General features: G+C 33.8%; 1 long non-coding RNA gene across 2 annotated transcripts in view; it reads left to right on the top strand.

Moving 5' to 3' along the window:
* LOC103557571 (uncharacterized) overlaps positions 1–20,207 on the top strand; it is a 46,651-nt gene extending 26,444 nt beyond the window's left edge. For both annotated transcript variants that reach the window (XR_546509.2, XR_011534122.1), the window contains exons 3-5: positions 12,606–12,705; positions 16,414–16,589; positions 19,804–20,207. This is a non-coding gene — a long non-coding RNA (uncharacterized lncRNA). The remainder of the gene's footprint in view (positions 1–12,605; positions 12,706–16,413; positions 16,590–19,803) is intronic.
* Positions 20,208–21,288: the final 1,081 nt, after the last annotated feature.

Below are 21,288 nucleotides of genomic sequence, written 5' to 3'. Positions count from 1 at the left end.
ATATATTTCAAAATGTTAGGCCTCTTCTATGGTAAACATTCTATTATTTTAAGAATTTGAGTCAGAATTTAGCGGGTGATTCAATATATCTCCAGGTAGAATTATCTGGATATATGTCTAGACTTATTCATAAAGTGAGACTGTATGTGATTTACTACATATTCGGGCCTTCCTAGTACAATTAAGATATAACTCTACTTGCTTGCACTAGTGTAAATGTTCATTCCATTTTGTCAGTTTTTGAAAATCTTTAAAAATTATAATGCTATTTACTTTACACTAAAATTATAATTCTAATCAATGTTTTTATTGATTTTTCAAAAAGCATGCATCTTTAATGTGTCATGCTTAATCAGTGAATTTCAACAAAAAGCCTTATTCCATGTGCTATGCTACAGAGTTTTGCACCATGGCATCAGGACTTCTAGCAAAGCAAGGTGTTAGTTTTTTATCTTGTGGGAACAATTATCGGCTACTCCAGTGTGTTTGGTTAATAGGGACATCTTCATTTCACTGTGGAGCAGATGCTTGCCTTTTATTCTGTATCTCTGTGGGTGAAGTAGGCTGGTGAGCAGTGAGTCCAAGGAAAACACATCACTATCTAACGCTGTGGTCGTTGCTTGATTCAAAGTGGAAAGTAGTCGAATTTTTATTGACCTTTTGGAGGCCATGAAATCAAAAGTATCATTTCTGAGGATATCTATAAAGCATTTTAATTACTAAGTAACTTTGGTTTATTTATTTTTAAATGTATTTCTTAGACCCGCAATAAGAAGATTAAAGACTCCCCCCAATTAATTCTCATATTATCCCTGTTAAGTAGATGGCAGTGGTGTAACAGAAGAACTCATTACACACATGAGCAGGTTGAAGCGGTAGGAAGTTTGATGTTAATGCCAAGCAGCATGTCAGCAATGAGGCCAGGAGCAGAAGCAAAGCTTTCTACTTCCCAGCGGTGCTCTTGCCACTAAAACACATGATTTCCTCTATAAGAATGCAAAGCTGGTCTGCAAGTTTGAATGTGATGTCATTTTTATCCTATAAAGGAGTAAGGCATTCATTTGCTAATCAAAACAGCATTTGCAATCACAAACCTGCTTATGCAGCACGGTGGAATTCGATATTAGGTGATAAAGTTGGAACCAAGATCACAGTCTATGAGCAATCACGATTTCAAACTTCTGAACAGTTTATTCATTTTGTGACCATGAAAGCATTAGAGGAACATTGACGGGGAGTTTGATAGATAATATGTGGCTAAGGACATACATATAATTGTAATTGTGTCTTTGTGTATTAATATCGCAGAAATACACATTGACACATGGCTAATCCTATCTGATTTTGAGCTAATCACTTATGAACACTGTTTTTAAAACTTCTTTTTTACTTATTGGCACACAAATTCAGGTCGTGCTTTGGAGAAATCTAGAAAACAATGTATTCCAGCTTTTTTAAGGAATAGGCCTTAAATCTCAAGTGCCTTTTCTTCAGGTTTACCTTATAACTCAAAAGTCAAGATTTAGCTATGTTACCACAAGCCAGTCCATTTTATTTCTTATGTGTTTTTTATCCTTGTACAAAAGCGACTAAGTGTTTATAATTGGAGAAGAGAAGGCAATATCTTGCCATATGTAACTAATTTTAGGTTTTGTGTCACAGAAGCATTGAGAATCAATTTCAAATGATTTCTCCAAAGTAATACAAGTGACTCACGACACTTGTAAATAGAAACCAGATACATGTACTCCCATGCCAACATTTGACTAGCAATGCTATATGGAAACATTGCAGAGAATGAGAAAGCTTTAAATAGATCAGATAACCAAATTAGATGATTACAAGATACAAGATATATGACTGTGAACACAGTGTTTGGCTCATAGTTAGCATTCATTACAGGTTTGTTTATTTAGAATGTCTTTTCAACTAGAGTTTTTTGGCTGGAAAACAGACTTTAAATCAGACATATAAAAGCAAAACAAAACAAAAATTCTTTTTAATTTACCCATGATCGTGATCAAATACCTGATATTCAGTAGCAGTTATACACATGGTACAAAAGCAATGTCTTTAAATCATCATCCTTTGGATATCTCCATTTTTTTAACCATTAGTCCCCTTTGATGCAATTAATCAAATACTACTCATGAAAATCACTGTGTCAGTTGCTCTAAGACTGCACTGTGCGATACGATAGCCACTAGCCCCAACCCCAAGTGGTTATTGAGCCCTTGAAGTATAGCTAGTGTGATCAAAGAACTGAATTTTATACTTAAAAAAACTATTTTTTGTTTAGAAATCAAGGCGGTGTATAATATATTTCTATTAACACAACTTTATTGTTTTGTAGGAATACTTTTTACTTTAATCATCGCGCAACCTTAGCTATTGTTATGTTGTAGTGTTCAGGCATTTGCATCATTTCTTTTATTACACATAAACTCATTATCAATGGACTCATTCATTTTGAATGAATTTTTTTCTGCACACCAGTGAAAACCACTGCAATATATTTATTTGCATACCGTATTCAGACAGCATGAGTTAGTGATAGTTAGGTAAATTGTAATGGTAATTAAATTGTGTGTTATTTTAATTATAATTATTTTTCTAGTTTAGTAATACGTAAGGACAAATTTGAAAACCTAAATTGGAGGTATGCTACTGATGTACAATCAAGAGGAGATACAGAAACTAGTGCCCTGCTGCAAATTTCATAATGAATGGCAATTGCAAATTGCTACAGAAAGGCAAAATAAAAAGTTGTTTGTCTTAAAAAATATAAAAAATATTAACATGAGGGGCCAGCCTGGTGGTGCAGCAGTTAAGTTCATACGTTCTGCTTTGGCAGTCCCGGGTTCTCCAGTTCGGATCCTGGGAGCAGACGTATGCTCTGCTTGTCAAGCCATGCTGTGGCAGGCATCCCACATATAAAGTAGAGGACAATGGGCATGGATGTTAGCTCAGGGCCAGTCTTCCTCAGCAAAAATGAGGAGGATTGATAGCAGATGTTAGCTCAGGGCTAATCTTCCTCAAAAAAAAAAAAAAAAATTACCTGAATAATTTTATGAGACATTTTCATTAAATAGATAGTGGATAAGATGAGAAACATCATCTCTATAGTCAAAAAAGAGTCAATGAAATTGTCACCTGAAATATGAACTAAATGTCCAACAAAATTTTATAAATGATTTAACAGGTTCTGAATTGGTAACTTTGACCACCTATAAAATGAAGGTCTTAGAGTCTTGAAAAAACAAAAAGAAAGAAAAAAGAAAAAAGAAAGGAAAAAGAAAAAAGAAAAAAAGAAAGAAAAGAAAAAAGGAAAATATTTTAGATGGAGAGAAAGTGAAATAATTATTTCAGTTAGAGAAATTTTGCTAGAAAATTATGAGAAAAGTCCGAAATATGCAGTTTACAAAAAGCAAAAGACTTATGATTAAGCCACCAAAGAATATATAGAATATGAGATTTTTTTTAGAGTGTCAAAGATCAATTGATTCAAATTTTGAAAAATTGCAAGAACTTTTCTTGAACTTTGGAAGAGTCATATAACAAGGGAAATACTATGTAAATAATACTTTGGATATGTTTCATCTCAAAACGCTTCCATATTTATGAAGAAATGTTATCAATTTGTGACCTAAAAAAATTTAACTCATGGGGGCCGGCCCCGTGGCCGAGTGGTTAAGTTCGCGTGCTCCATTGCCGCGGTCCGGTGTTTCTCCGGTTCGAATCCTGGGGCGGACATGGCCCATCAAGCCATGCTGCGATGGCATCCCACATGCCACAACTAGAAAGACCCACAATTAAGAATATACAACTATGTACTAGGGGGCTTGGGGGAGAAAAAGGGGGAAAAAAATTTAACTCATGATAAAGATAGTTTTTAAACGTTTTACATCTGCATGTGAATAAACTAAATTTGAAGTTTCGGGGAAAAAAAGTTTATTTGTAACCTAACTAGACAGAAACGATACCAGAATTTATTTTGAGCTGAAACTTTTCATAAAACTTCAAAGAAATAAGGATTGTGAACTTTTTTATAACATGATTTATTATGCAAAAGGTTTTAATTTTCAATGTAAAATGGATTCAAAAATTACAAGAAAAATTTAAAGAACCACTTATTGATATTAAGGAATTTAGAGTTACTTTTCAATTTGTGCAAGGTCTCTCTAAATTTGATCTTAATGTTACTGATTTGATGCAAAACTTGGACTTCGCTTAACTTGGACAGATGTAGTTTTGAAACTGAAATGCTTTTGCTTCTAAGTCAATCAATTCTTATAAACAAAATGAACCAGTTTTGCAATGCAGATATGAATATTAAAGAAATATGATTGGTACTTGACTCAGCTTCTGGAAAATTTAAGTCTGGTTGGAACAACATAAGCATATGAATCTTCTTCTTCAACTGCAAATTTTATTAAATCAAATATTTTGGATGACCATTTAGTGTCTGAATTGAAGTATGTTATTGATGTAAAATGTACATCAGATTTTAAGGACAATGTGAGAAATCTTAATAATTTGCATAAAGTTGCATGTTTAAATGATAATATTTTAGGTTTATTAGTTTAAGTAAAATATGTTAAAGTTATTTGCATCTGTTTCTTTTTACTTTTTTGAACATGGCGTCTAGAACATTTAAAATTGTGTATGTGATTCACATTATATTTCTATTGGACACTGCTCTAAGACATAGAAATATATTTGTCTCATTCTCTTCTCTCAGTAATCATATAATATAATGAGGAGAAATAGAGGTTTGTCTAAAAAGCCAGAATGAAGGCACAGCAAGTAAATGACTTTTTTTGTTTATTTTTCCCTAAGTCTTCAGTCATCAAGCAAATACTCAGTTGTTCAATCCAAAAATAAGTATTAGTTGTTTGCTGTAAGCAGAGTGCTAAAACAGTTTTATCTTCTGACATATTTACCATATTTTCCAATAAACTCTTGATGACAGAAAATCGTAGAATCTCTTCTTGTGGAAGTATCAAGAAAGCATTTGTATATACATGTCTCAAGTTATGAAAGAAAGTTAGAGCTAAAAATATAGACTTTGGGATCATTGGCATATGTGTGATAATTAAGGGTATGTTTAAGACACAGATGGGTTGCACTCAAAAACAATAGTAGTTCATAAGAGGAACAGGTTATCCCATACCAGAGCAAAAGATCTTCCTGTTTCGGGGAATCCTTGAGATACATTCTGAGAATAGGTAAGATCTGGACTGTTGGGAAAAACATTAAAAAGAGAATATGGCAAGGCCAATGCATGGACACAAGAGTACAGCATATTGTGTTGCATGTAGCAGATATTTTGTATCAGGGGAGATAAGACAAGAATGGAAAATTCTGTCAAGTTATGACTTCTGAAGTTTTAAAATGCTATGTAAAGTGCTATATAAAGAATATGAACAATACCCTATTATCATTAGCAAGCAATTAAGAAAGTTGAAAGGAGAATGACCTGATTATAATAGTGTTTTAGGAAGATTCTTCAGCATTAGTGTGTTGGGCAGATTAAATTGGACAATCCCCAAATGAAGAAAGTTAGCCAAGGTATCAATTGATAAATACATGGATTACAATGTTGGTCGTGCACAAAGGAAGACATAGATGTAAGAATGATTAAAAATAAAGTTTAAATAGGCCTTAGTGATGGATGAGATATAGGGAATAAGATATAGGGACTAGCCAAGATGAATGATATTTCCAATCTGGCTGACAAGAGGCAATTGAATTTGAGAAAAAAATGTGTATTTTAAGAGTATAGTAAATGCCAATGCTGAAAATATAAAATCTAACAGAGGAAATAGGTCACTATCAGAAATATACAGTGGAAATTCTTCCTTAATGAGATGAGAGTTGAAACAATAAGGAAAAATTGTTGCCATGGGAGAAATTAAAGGAGAAACTAGGCAACAGCAGATTGATTTTTAGGAATGCATTTATTTTGTGGTCAGAACAATAAAGAGCCTCAGTTAATTAGTCTTAGTGCTATTGGGACAAGAGGAAGAGAGAAAAGAAGATAGAGGACAAGGAGGTAGACAGAAAGAAAACTTCTAAGGAAGAGAACATAGTATGAAATGTTGAAAATCCTGAGACAAAAGATCTAAGAACAAAAAAAGAACAATGGAGTTATGTCATAAAGTTATCACAGAAATTGTTATTCTGTACATTAAATTAGTCAAAGACATACTGTTTATTCTTACATGGCCTATAAAAGATGAGAATAATGAATTCTCCCAGAAGAAACTAGCAAGAAAGGAGCATCTGATGCTTGGTGAGTTTACTAAATTTGGGATTTATTACATAGACATTCCCTAAGATGTCAACTTTTTGATCTGGAACTCTTGGAGTAGTAACAGTTAACAGTTTTTTAAGAGGTTTATGTCTCTAAAATGTACAGATTCATTTTAGTCTGAATAACATTGTACAGTAATATATTTTCTTATTTCTATATCTTAGATAAAATAGAATTCATTTAAAAGTTGTGTAAAATTACACTATTTTTATCAATTATTCACCACCACCCTCTTTCTGCAAGATTTTGTACCCTACTAATTGCCACGTTTTTCAGCTATCTATTGTCATGATAATGCCACAATAATGGCATAAACTGTTTCAAAATCTAATGTCGTAAGACAGCAACCTTTTATCACTTGTGAGTCTATTAGTCTTCCAGACTAGGCTTCTGGTCAGGGCCAGATTTGGCTGATCTTGGCTAAAATCATTAAGGTATTTGCAGGAAACTGAGGAAGAGGCTGACTTGACTAGGATCGCCTCAGTTGGGTGAGTTGTCTCTTCTCAGGGGGTGACAGGGGTCCAGCAGTGAGAGTAAAAGTGTAAAAGTCTCTTAAGGTCCATGTTCAGAAGTGGAATACCACCACTTATACACTGTCTATTGCCCAAGGTCAACCACAAGGCCAGCCCCTACTTACAGGTTGGGGAAATATTCTCCATGTCTCGAAGGGAGAATTCAGAAAGTCACATTCCAAGAATTGTGGATACAAGAAGGATAAAAAGTGTGGATGTTTATATAAGCAACCTACCACGGCATGTGATTTTTGTTGGAGGAGAATGTTTTCTTGCTCTGTTGTTTGGTTTGGCATGTGATTTGCTTTGGCCAAAGTACTTTGAATGGAAATATTGAAAATCTTTTCCTCTTTAAGAGACATTGCATGCTTTATCCACTCTCGATCTTTTCTCTCTACCACAAGAACAACTTGTCTCTAACGGGGTCTGTTGAGTAGCTGAAATGCTGTTATTAAAGACACTTGCAGTAGTTCTGCAATCAGACATAGCCATCAATATTTAATGTGAGTGAGAAATAGACCTTTCTTATTGTAAGTAACTTATTTATTTACTTTTTACCACAGCACAACCTTCCACGAACTATATAGAAGTGTTATTGGAAGCTTTATGTTACTAAGCAATTTTTCAGCCAACAGATATTAAAAATACAACTTGTTTCCAGTGTCTGTCTTCATACAATAAACATTAGAAATCTGGGTCTTGAAGTAGTCTGTCCCATTAGGAGTGAAAGTAGAATATGATGTGAATCTCCCATCTAGCTTTTTTTTTAAAGATTGGCACCTGAGCTAACATCTGTTGCCAATTTTTTTTTTTCTTCTTCTTCTCCCCAAAACCCCCCAGTACATAGTTGTATATTCTAGTTGTGAGTGCCTCTGGTTGTGCTATGTGGGACACCACCTCAGTATGGCCTGATGAGCAGGGCCATGTCTGCACCCAGGATCAGAACCAGCAAAACCCTAGGCCGCAGTAGTAGAGTGCGAGAACTTAACTATGGGGCCGGCCCCCTAGCTTTTTTCCCTGACATATAAGTGATCTATTTGTGAGTTTCTTATTTCATTCCAATTGTACCTTCAGGACTATTGAAGCCTTGTTGAGCAAGGAGGCTGCTGACCTGAGAGTCAGAGTGATAAATTCTACTTTCAAGAGTAAAAGATCAAAGTGGGAGGAGGGCATACGAAAACCAAGAAATATTTATAAAAGAGAATTGAAAGTGTAATATGATACTATTATGTAAACCATGACAAAGGTCTTAAAAACTGAAACTCTAAAAATTCTACTTATTCGTTTTGTTATATCAAAAGTAGAAAGTCTTCTGTTTTCTGTACAAGGAAAACGTTGAGAACTGACATGCAACTCCCAGTGTGCTATCTTGAATTCACAGAGACTGGACCCTCAAGAAATGGTTATAAATGACAGCTTTTAGAAAGAAAAGAAAAGCAGACAATTGCTGTTTGAAAAGTAGTAAGTGGCTCATAGGAACCTAGCCTAGTTTGAATAATGAATCTGGAGGCTTGACTACCAGGAAAGCAATGTTTTCTTATGTTTCTACAATTTTTATTCATTTTTCCTCAAATGTTTTAAGATATAGCCTTAAGGGTTAGAAGGGAATGAGATAGAGGCAGAAATTTTAAATAGAGTGAGAATGTGGTCAGATGACAATAAAAAGAACACACTTGCACAGGTCTCCTTTCCTATCACCCATCCATTGGTATATCATCCTCATTTGAAGTAGAGAAAAACCTTTAGTACAAATTATCCAGAAATTCATTACAGCTTCAATTTAAAGTAAAATAGGCTGAAAGGGAGAGTGTTGAAACATGTTTATTTTATGGTCTTTGGAAAGATTGATTTAAAAATCTCCAGCAGAATCCTCAGGGCTCTGTCTAATTCTGGACAAAAATCTATGAAGGTAATACATATCTGGTTCAGGATTGCTACAAATTCATGTATTTATGGACTTCAGGACATTTGGGAAACCTCAATGATATGAAGTTCCTATTAATGAAGGAAAATTTATTGAGCTTCTCTTATGTACAAACCCTCTCCCCTTATGTTGTTTTTTTCAGTATCTACTGTAGTCAAATCACTTTTAGTATCCATTGTACATAGAGCAATATGTACTTTGAAGAGCAAATGGATGGTTCTTTATATATGACTCGTTAAGACTCTTCGTTTTTTTCCATTTGAACAACTCCCCAGTAAGAAAAGCATTGTGGAGATAATACTAAGATTTATAAAAACATTAGTGTTTTACCTCTTAAGAGGAAAGATATACATTTGTTATGATAGAATCAGCTTTATTGCAGTGACGCCCATCCCAAAAAGTCTCTGTGGCTTAAGACAATTAAAAACAAAATGTTTTGTTCCACTATATGTCACATGAAGGTCTGTACGGGGCTCTGTTCCACACAGACCATTAGGGACTCAGGCCAACAGAAACTGTGTCATCTTTTAGCTACACCATTAGGAATATATCACCTCTGCTGCTCTGGCATAAAATGAGACAATAGAGAGAGGTGAGCTGGAATTAAATGCTTAGGCCGAGAAGTGACATGTGTCCCAAATACTTGCTGCCTGTTGGTCAGAACCAGTCATTTGGTCCTGGCTAAGTGAAAGCTCAGAAGTAAAGTTGTCTGCTTACCTAGAAGACAAAAGAAAAAGATCAATATTGGTGAGAAATAGCAATATCTCAGATGTTCAGTAAATTTAAATTAAAAAAATATTGCTGAAGATCTTCTATTAGAATGACATTGTGTCAGACATTATGATGTATATAAAAACAAGCAAAATGCAGTCACTGACTAGAAAACATTCACTTTAACTGAACTAACATATTTATACAAAAATTAAAAAAAAGAAAGAATGTGATGTCATATTAAATTTGAAATTGGCCCCCAAAATCAAAAGGTTCAATTATAAGGTAAAGTAAAGACAATGTTAAATAACTGTTCACATACATATTCCTAAGACATATTTATTTGATAATAAGAGGCTTATTTAGTCATTTGGTAAAGATTTTACTTTAGTGAACAGTTGTGCTTGTAAAATAAGAAGACAAATCTAGAAAGAATAACTATGTCAACATCACTCCAGACTATATACTATTCTACCACGATAATCTTTATGAATTTCCTCTTTATTAATGATCAATCTGCCTTATGTTATTTAACATGTCTATCTGAGGTATATGAATCCTCATATTTTTTTTTTATTTCTTTATAAGTTCCTCATTCAATTTTTCATTCCTAAATCCTCTAAAGGAGATTTGAAACAATAGCTTTAGAGAAAGCCAGATGAACATATACATCTGGCAGTTCTATAGGATACAAATCAAATCATCCAGAAGAGATAATTCAATGAAATAAACATTTTCTTGAAATAATTTTCTTCTGTCATGTTGTAGGGATACTTTTAGTAAAATGTTTAGCTATTTGTAAATTAGACTTCTAAAATGGGTGTCCACCTAACGATTGTACTTCTTTCTATGTTTTTACATTGTCTTTATTAACATCACATTCTTGTTCCGTGTTTTATGTAGAAAAAGAAAAATTTTATATGGCTCATCTAATACATCATCTCCCAATCTTTCAAATAGATAAAATCTAAATTCAGTCAGCAATAGTATTAAGAGCTTATTCAGGCAATGTCCTGTTTAACCTTCTAATTTCATTTTTAAAATCCTCCCCACAGTTTTCTCTTGTGCGCCTTGCATTCGCTTCTCCATTCTCTGTGCCTACTATCCTTCCTCTGAAATGTTCATTCACCTGCATATTTTCAGATCTAATATTACTTATACTTCAAATTCTCAATGTAAATTTCTTCTCTGCAGTGAATCTGTTGTTTACTTGCTTATTATCCAACTTATTTAGTGGGTGCTAAAGATTAAGAAGAAATGGACCTAATCAGTTTGATATCTCACTGTACACTCAACATTGAGCATAGGGCTTGGCATATACTATTCACTAAATAATTTTTCTTTTTGAGGAAGATTAGCCCTGAGCTAACTGCTGCCAATCCTCCTCTTTTTGCTGAGGAAGACTGGCCCTGAGCTAACATCCATGCCCATCTTCCTCTACTTTATACGTGGGATGCCTTCCACAGCATGGCTTGGCAAGCGGTGCCGTGTCCGCACCCAGGATCCAAACCGGCGAGCCCTGTGCCACAAAGTGGAACGTGCACACTTAACCTCTGCGCCACCGGACTGACCCCTGAATAATTTTTAATAAATAATTGAACAAAGAAATGAGGCATTAAAGAATGGTGACACCATTGCTAGGAATGCTGGGCTTGAGCAGGGCCAGTCAATCTTTGACAAGAAGGTAAAATTGAGAATAATCTTAATAGATGCATAAGAACATAATAGATGGATACAGGTTACCAAGAAGAATGACAATGTTGCAAAACGTCACATATCAGGGAGACATCATTCTGTCATTGGGAGATCACACTGAATATCATCCTTGTAAGATTTAGAATTTGAATTCAGTGATCTTTCAAGGTTAAGATGAGTAATAGGGCTCTATCATTCTATAAATTAGTAAAATGGACAAATTCCTTGAAAGACACGAATTACTAAAACCGATGAGCAAAGAAATAAAAAACCTGAAGTACATGAAAGAACTTGAATTTTAATTAAAAACTGTCCCACAGAGAAAGCTTGAGGCCTAAAGTTTCTCTCCTAATGACACCAAACACTTACGGAAGGAATAATACTGATTCTATGTAAACTCTTTCAGAAAATAGAGAAAAGGAAACAACCTTATTACACCAGTATTATTCTGATATCAAAACCAGAAAATGACATTGTAAGGAAAATAAACTATATATTAATATCCCTCATATAAACAGAAACAAAAATTATCCATAAAACACTAGCAAATTGAATCCAGCAACATATGAAGAAGATGTCATGCATGGCCAGGCTTGGTTTATCCCAGAAATGCAGGGTTAGTTTAATATTCAAAAATTAATCAACGCAATTTACCATTTTAACAAAATAAAGAAGAAAAACTATATGATCATTTCAGTAGGTGAAGAAAAATCATTTGAAAATATTAAACAACCAATCATGATTTTAAAAAAATTCTCAGAAAGCTAGGAATCCAGAGGAGGGATGCTTCCTCAACCTAACAAAGGATATTTCCCAAAAAACAACAGCTGCAGCTAACATCATACCTAACACTAAAGCACTGAATTCTCCCTAAGATTGAGAACAGATCTTCTCTACTGTTTCTATTTATCATTAATTAGAAATCCTATTCAGTGCAATAAGGCACAGAGAAAAGAAGGCATAAAAATGATAAAGAAGTAGAAATTCCTATTAATACCAGAATCAAAATAATGGTGCCTAATTTTACTACATTATTTGACAATGTGGAATTTCCTCTTCAAACTTTCTATGTTTGGTAAAACCTCTTAATAGAAAGTTTCCATTTAGTCTGACTTCCACTGTCTTGATTCCTTTATTCATTCAATAAATGCCAGACGCTATTTTGGTACATGATGCTAGGGATTATCTTTTAGGATATTACTACAGTTTTCTTCCCTGGAACACAAAAAGTTGTGTGATGAATGTTTAGATAATGATCAAGCTTTAGCTTAAGGTGTGACATAAATTACACAGCTGTGGTGTGTGTATGTGTGAGGGACATGGGGCAGCTATGGAGCTATAAACCTGGTTTTAGATAGGCCAAGTCTTTGTTACTTGTCTTCATATCCATCGTGTTTGAATGTTACCCCAAAACCTCAGACTTTCTCTTCTCATTGTTCATCTACAGCAATTTTTGAAAAAATCAACACAGCTTTGCCATAATTCAGAAGGAGTCATACCAGATCTTCAATGAATCATATCTCCGCCAATAATATCAGTAATAATAGGTAACACTCTGCCCTTATTATATACAAGATATTGTTCTATAAGATGTACACATGATAATGAAATAAATACCCTTGAAAACTAATAAAGTCAGTTCTATTTTTTTTTCCTATTTTGCAAATAGAAAAGTGATACAGACAGTTTAACTACCTGGCAAAGTTTGGCTTATGAAAGTAAACTACCTTGAGACCTAAGGTGTGATGACTGGCAAATAATGGAAACACTTATCTTTTGTTCACAATGCTCAAATTAATAAATCCCTTTCCATTATTTGTCTATATCTGAATGCTCAATTAAGGTGAAACGTGAGCGAGCTAGTTAATAAAAATAAGCTGCTCTTAATTTGTTCTAGTTAGTCTGGAAGTCGTTCTAAAACAGAATAAAGTCTAAAAATAATCATTTAAAAAGTCTTTTCTCACTTTAATAATATATTTTACTTAAAATGTTATTTTTCTTTTCTTTTTTTTAAGCATTCATACTATTTTGGGAAAACTCTACATGATAAAATGTATTATATGTTGGATGGTATAAAATTTTATTATTCAATAATTTTGAATCAAATTTTATAACTATAATTGTTTATGCTACAGTTTCAAGATTTATTAATTAATCAACATATATTAATTTGATACTGACCCTATTTAGTTCAAAGGAGATCTATGATTAAAAGAATCATTTTCATAAAAGATTATCAAGAAAAGAATAAACAAAAATACTACTACTAATAAAGAAAAAACTAGAGGAGAGATTATGAAGAAAATAAGAGAAACCTTTGAACATTACATTGTCAAGATGTTTCAAACTTAAAAAGCAAAGATCAATTCCAAGAAAAACATAGCTTTCAAAACAGATCCATAAGTAGGTTGAATAGATTTATAACTAATTAAAGAATTTGAATACATTTTAAAATATCCAACAAATAATTTTTAGATGATTTTAAAGTTTAGTTCACCAAATCATCAATAAATAGATAATTCCTATAAACATACAATTCCTATTATTTACAGGCTTTTCCAGAGAACATGAAAAGAACACTACCATTTGTTTTATGAGGCATATAATTTTGTTATCAAAGTCAGATAAAGATGAGATAATCAATCTCACTCATTTATATTGATGTAAAAAATACCCATTTGAGCTTATTCAAGAAGGAATAAGCTCCCTTCAACTTGGGGGAGATTTTACTTACCTAATTCCTCACGTTAGCAAATGGAAGGAGCACCACAAACATCATCTTATAGATGTATAAGAAGCATTTGAAAAACCTTAATATCACTTCATTTTTAAAATACTTTGCAAACTTGGAATACAGTGAATCCTTAACACAATAAATGATATCTACCAAAATTTTATTACTAATATCGGATTAATGAAAATCATTAGAAGCATTTTTAAAAATAATAAATGAGAAAAAATGGCCATTGTCATGGTTTATACTGAATGTTTTATTTGTCGAATAGAAAAAATAAATTTTAAAATATGAGGAAATATTTAATATTTGAAAACAAACCAAGCCACAAATTAAATAATTGCCTACCTAGGATATCATGAAAGTTTACAGACAAATTGCTATAATTCATCCGACAATTCACCGAGTGGTTGCATTCAAAAACAAAATACAAGAACCAATTGCATTTCTCTATGCCGAGAAGCCAAAAATCTTGATTGACATTTACCACAGAGCTATGCTTATAGAAATTAAATTAAATCAAAGTAAATGGAGACAAATCATATACATGGACAGGAAGACTCACTATCATAAAGATATTTGTTGTGAAATTGATTAAAATATTCAATGATCTTCAATTAAAATTCCAACAGGGATCTTCACGGAGCTTGCCAAGATAATCATGGTGATGAAGACGCGCACTAAGAGAAACACTCATATACTGCTATTGACTATGTAACTTAGTGCATGAACTTTGAAAATTCAGGGTGGTATTCTCTTGTAGAGTTAAAATATATATACCCTTTGCCTTTACAAAGTCCTAGAAACTGTTGCCATGTATACCAAGAGACACCATCAAGAACGTTCTTTGCAGCTTTATATTTAATAGCCAGAAAACCCCTAGAAATAATCCAAGTGACTATCACCAGGAAAATGAGTAAATGTCCTGTATTATACTCATCTAAAAGAATAATATACAGTGGTAAAAACTGAGGGATCCGCCCTTCACTAGTGAGCACGGCTAAGTCACAAAAACACAATAAGATAGAAGAATAAATATAATATGGTGTCATTTAAATAAAGTCTATAAACCTACAAAACTAAGATCTTTATTTTATGGACATACATTCATATACATAGCAAATCCACAGTGGAAAACATGGGAATGAGTAACACTAAGTTTAAATAGTATTGACCCTTTTATGGGAGATAAAAGCATATTATTAAGGATGAACACAAAGAAGATTCAAGGTTATCTTAAATATTCAATTGCTGAATCTGAGGAGTAGATCCACAGGTTTTTGTTTTATTATTCTTTATACATTAAATATACACTGCATATTATTTTTCATGTTTGAAATACTAAGTAATAAAAATAATTTCAAACAAAAAAGGAAACAGAGTAGATATAGTAGCAGCCTGGTCCGTGTGGCATAGGTGCAGAGGAGAAGACATTCTAAGCAGAGGGGCCAGGCACATTGAGGGAACAGAGGTGGCAAATCACAAGAATTTGGGGATAAAAATGCATATCTAACTTTAGGTCATTCCTTCCCCTATGACTAGAATTATCCCTCAGAGAATAAATACCTTATATTTGAGTCTTTACAAAGTGTCTTGTAGGGTAGAAGACTTTCTTGGTTCTTTCTTTTGAGCAAAAAAGTACTTTTGGAGGAAAGATACAATAGCCTAAAATTACCTCAGTCTATGAGAGTTGTAAACAGTTAGAGTTCACCTGAGGGCGTCAGCAGCCAAGAGTTGAGGGATGCCGCAATCCAGCTTCCGGTATCTATTAAGAATAGCAGCTCTTTCAATCTCCTTTTCCCTCCACAAATTATCTGAATGGGTCCTAAGAGAATACTAAAATTCCAGGGATCACGGACTCTCATTTAAAAGGTGAAGGATTTTGAAACTATTTAAAACACAGACTCACACATCAACTCTGATGAAAGAATGTAAAAATGCAAATTTCAGTAACCATTGCAAATTGTTGCTTAATGTATGGCTAAACTTAAATCGGGAGATTTAAGTAGCATAATAAACTTAAATTTAAATAAATTTGAATTCACTGATGATTCCTTGTTGATTATCTCTGCTGCCTGTAGCTTTATTTCATTTTTCAACTGAACGAAGAGAAATATCCCAGACTTTGGTAAAGCTATTTGGGTTTTGCGCTGGCAATATTTTGAAAGGCTGAGTAAAACATTGCCGGAAAGAAATTTTTGTCTTCACTATAACTGGATGCCACTACATGGAGCTTATAAGGAGGCCATAAAAGCTTTGAAATATTCAGCTTTTAAAAGAATATAAAAACTTTAATTTATGTCTGCTAATTTTCTCCCAGATGATAGCATTAAACCAGGCTTGTATAAGTGTTAGATGACATAATGACTTCATTACTGCTATAGCTCTTGTCCAGGCCAGCCCTCACGAATCCCAAAGAATAAATATTTCTCACTCTAAACACTCCACTGGTGCAAAGGTTTCTGAATCATGAGAAAAGATTTGGTTTTACGTCTTCTTTTACTTGAATGTTTCTTTAAAGCTTTCCCCAGATATTCATGCCTGCCAAGCCTATTCAGAAAAGTACTTAAGCATTCCTGGATTCATGGTGAACAAGCAGAGCCTCATTCCCTGTAATCATACAAAATAGACTCTTTCATTTGCTGAACAGCGTGATGCGGGATTGCGGCAACCGTACGTACTGCTTCTTGAAGAAAGGTAAGTGTGCTTACTGCTAAATTAACATTCCCTTGGAAAAAAAAAAACTAAATTGTGTTTTCTGGTGGCTAATCACAGAATGGGTAAATTCTATGACTCAAGATAAATACCACCTGCTGACAATAGTTATTTCCTTATTCTCAATTTTAATTAATTACGTTGTCAAAGGTTTTAGCAAACTCTTGGAAGCTGTACCAGAAGTAATGCTCATAAGTTAAATAAATAAGAGTTTACATTGCATCATTAAAACCCAAAAGCTATAATCACACCACGATATGTATTGTCTGATAAAATATGACAGCAATAAATAGGCAGAATTTGCCAAGATATACATTTATGTTGAAATTTGCTTTCCTGAATTATTAAATTGAAGACATGATTAAAGAGTAACAAAATCAAGGGATTTAATCAAATTTCATAATATGCAGTTTTTGTAGGTGAAAAGAAGTATTGAACATCTCTAGAAGCAATAATTAGTATTCCGCTTAACAGCCTACTGCTTATGCCTCCAAAATAGATTGCTTAAATTAAACATATTCATATAGAAATAATCATGTTTGGCAAAAGTCCCTGACCATTTTCTTGAGATTTACAGAGGAAAAGATATATGTTTCATGGTACAGAAATATATTAATAAGATAATATTTACTTTATTTCATTTCTTCAAACTTTTCATAAAATACTATAATTAATTTTGTAGGTTAAATATTTATGGTCTCATTAATATTTACAAGACATTTGTCTTCTTTGTTATACCTTTGCTAAAATTGTTAAGGTGTATTTGGCCAACATAATAACTGTAAAGAATTTTGCAGAGATGAGAAAAATTAAAATGGTTATAATGAAATCCCATTTTTAAGACATGATTATTTACAAGTAATTTTGTGTTGTATACATCAAAATATTTAAGAAGGATAAAAACTTTGAGAAATCTATTTGAAAAGCTAGTGTTTGAAATAAAACCTGGAAAGGTCAATGCTTTTGGAAAATGGAGAAAAACCCAGAGAGATGTCTCCTTATGCTCAGTGGTAAGGGTACTACAACCTTGGCTCCCTCATTGCCTACTACACATAGGTTGGTGCCATATTCATCATATTCTCACCTTTCTATAGAGGAAAAATTATTTTATACTTTATGTAGCTGTGACCAAAGATTTCACAAAATAGAGCAGGATAAGTGAGAACAGTTCTTCTCTTTCTCTCTTTTTGCATCAAGCTAGTTTCTGTACTTCATCTTTATCATTGTTGCCAGGCAATGGCGTATCCACCATCCCAGATCCTCTTACACTAACCATTGTTATGGCAGGACAAGAAACTGAACTGTCATCTAGTAGGCGCTCGATAAGTACATGCTGAATTAAACAAGAACATGTCTTCCTATATCTAAATTGTCATCTGTTGTGCACACGGAGTTTCAATGAAATTTGAAAACACTTCCTTTCCTTGTGATTTTTGGAGATCCCTTTCATGAGCTTATTTTTATTGAATACATGTTCTACCTGTGAACTGCCAGAAACATTCAGTCAGTTTGAAGAACGAAGAACATAGGAGCAGAAAAACAGCAAAAGCAAAGAAAAAGAGGATAAAGGAGATTTTTAGTCCTTTTGTTGCTGGATTTTTTCCAGAAGTTTTTGGATGTTTATCTTTGTCTCAGAGTTATTAGAACACGGCAGGAACCCTTTTTGTTATTATTTTAATTTTTTTCTTATTCTATATTATCAAAACTTGGCATTATTGATGAGACAATCTTAGTTAATAGGTCTTTCTTTGAGAATGAGCAATTCCATTCAAGAAATGATTGTGAGAACCTTATAGTTTTGTATATAACATTTTTACTAAGTAGTGTGTTATTTGATATACAATGAGGTGATAAAGAACATGGTTTTGAAGGTAGAGAGTGTTAGTTTTGGGTCCCAGAGATAAAACTTCCGCAGTTAACTCAATCCTTCTAGGCGTCTGATCCTTAAGTGGAAATGTGGGCTTGCATGCTTGCAAATGTTATCATGTGTTCTAAGACCTTAACACAGTGCCTGGTATATAATAAGCACATGATATGTATTATTATTATTATTACACCTGTAAAATTTAATGAGAAGACAAAATGTCCATAATTGAAAGAGTATGATGTAAGAGACAATAACAAATTATACATAGAGCTACTGTGGAAACACTGAAAAAGCAGCTTACTAATATGACAGCATGGTAAATATTTCCCTCAGAGAGAAAATGTTTTTCCTGTAATAATTTTTTGGGTTTCTATTCTTGTATATAAGACACAATTGTAAGTGATACTCTTGAACGAGCAAATGTGAACTGGACAGTAAAGAACCAGAAGGATTTCAACAAATGGAGATGTAGGGGAGACATTTCAGACTACAGGAGGGAGAAAATGTGAAGGAAGGTGTATATAGGGAAGCAAGCTAAGTGTCTCCAGGAATACTTGTCCTGAAGTCCACAGAGTTGGTGAAGAATAGGGCAACGTAAAGGTGGGAGAGTCAACACCAGATTGCAGAGGGGCATCTGTCGCCCTAATGATTACCCAGGTAGGTTCAATGGTTTTGGCTACTTGTCACCCACCATTTAATGTGCATCCCTACTCAAACATATCCCACTGGAAGGAGAAAATCTATTTCAGCCAAAGAAGGGATATTCTTGCTTCAGTAATTTGCTAGTAGCTAAACTGCCCTGCTGGAACCATTAAACAAAATCTAAAGATTCATTTATGGTACAAAAAATAATATCATCTCTTCATCCCCTGCTTGGGTGGAAGGTACAGGATGCTGTGCATGGGTGTGGGTGATTCGGGGACTCTATTGAAGAGGAGTACTTTCCTGGAGGCCTCTTACCAGCATTCAGTCAAATTCCGCCTTAAGAACAGAGTCAAGGGAAGCAGTCTTGGCGGGAGAAGTTTCTGATAATGAGAATAGACTAACAAGAGCTGTCCAGAGATGTGCAAAATCCCACTGGTTCGCTCCTCAATTCCTTGTACTATAGTAAGTTTACTCGCAGGCTCAAATACCTTGAGAGACATCTAGAGGAGTCTTAACAGGCCAGAATGAAAAATTATCATTCAAAATACATTGTGATTTTCAGTGAAATGCAAAGCACAATTTTAACTATAAATAGAGCTCTCCAGAGCTCAAGGTTCAAATGAGGTCACATTAACATTTAACTCAACTCTCACTCATTCTTGTTGTCCTCCCTTTCTTCAACAGGTCTCCAGGCCCAGGTGAAGTACACGAAACCAACATTTGTGCTGCTTTACTAGGGTAAAGCTTTGCCATCCACAGTTCCTGACTAATGGCCAGCGCTACTTCTCTAGTCATAGCAAGAGCCAGGGTTGCTCTGCTGGCCCCCTGGAAACAGCCCTGCCTCCAAAGATCTCTGATGGGCAAACATCACAGCTTCACCTTGCTGTCAAGAACAACTGTAGTTTGCTGGGTTGAGTCAGCAGAATGCAACAAGGGGAAGATTCCCACCATTTTGGAGTAAACTCTTTCAAAGCAATGTTGGGTTTTTCTCAATGATTTACAAATAGCTTTTTTGAAATTTTTCTTATAGTCCCTTACATGTACACAGGGCAAGACCAAAGCCAAATTAAAGAAATAGAAATCATAAACTCTGAAGAATCTCTATTCCTCTTTGGATTACTAAGAATTTGTTTCTCAGTTGATGCTATTTTGCTAGGCAACTTCCAAAATTTCCTAGAGCAAAATTTCTCTCACGACATTTTCAGGGCCCACATCAATAGACTTCTGTCAGTTTATCCCATTAATTTTCAGAAACACAATTGTGGATATCTGGACTCTAATAAGTGGTGCAGATCCAAGAGAATCTTTGCCTCCATATGAATGGAATTTTATCAGGTTGGTCCCATCAGATTTCCAAATATGTCCGTAAAAACCTAAAATCCTAGCAGTGTACAGATAGAGCTAAATTCAAAATGAGAAGGTACCTGTTATATTAAAAATTATGCGGATGACCCAATTTAAATTACTCATTTATCAAAATCAACCTATTAATTTCCATCGTTCTTCTATTTTTGGACCACAATGAAAAGTAGTGCTTAAATTTACTTCATCTCCAGAAGAGTAATCTGAGTCTTTGAATGATACTGTACATATCATCTACCAGCTGCATTTGAAATAAAGTTGTGAAGTATTAAAACATGACATTTAGGGTAGTAAAGGGTTATGTCTATCATCAATCAATTATAAAAAATAATATATTCCAAATATGAGGCTTTGTGGTCATTTCTTCCTGCAAGTTAAATAGTAGATTTAGCTGTCTGAAGTCTATTTTAGGTTGAATTATTTTTTTCAGGGTTTATGAGAACTAACTAGAGTAAGAAGAGAAGGCAAAGATACTTTTGATGATGGCGAGAATGGAAAATAATGAACTAGAGTAAAGAATACTTTTTGTTGATGATTGGATATATGAGGTCACATAAATTTAAATGCAGAAGCAAGTCCAGATGTGGGCAGGAGACAGCACAAGGGTCTTAAGTACTTTGTATATTATGACCGTAGAGGATAGTAAGAATTCCTGTGCTGTACAGAGCCATTCTTAGTAATCACTTCACTTGTAATAACCACATACTGGATAACGCTTAATTAATAACACTGTCTTATAGCAAGAATAATTTTGATGTGAGTCAAGCTGTAGTTAATATTTCTACAAACAGTGTTTTAGAAAGAAAG

This window comes from Equus przewalskii, chromosome 28, assembly GCF_037783145.1.
Source record: "Equus przewalskii isolate Varuska chromosome 28, EquPr2, whole genome shotgun sequence".
Lineage (NCBI taxonomy): Eukaryota > Metazoa > Chordata > Mammalia > Perissodactyla > Equidae > Equus > Equus przewalskii.
The sequence above is the reverse complement of the archived record's forward strand: the minus strand, read 5'-3'. Positions and strand labels throughout refer to the sequence as shown.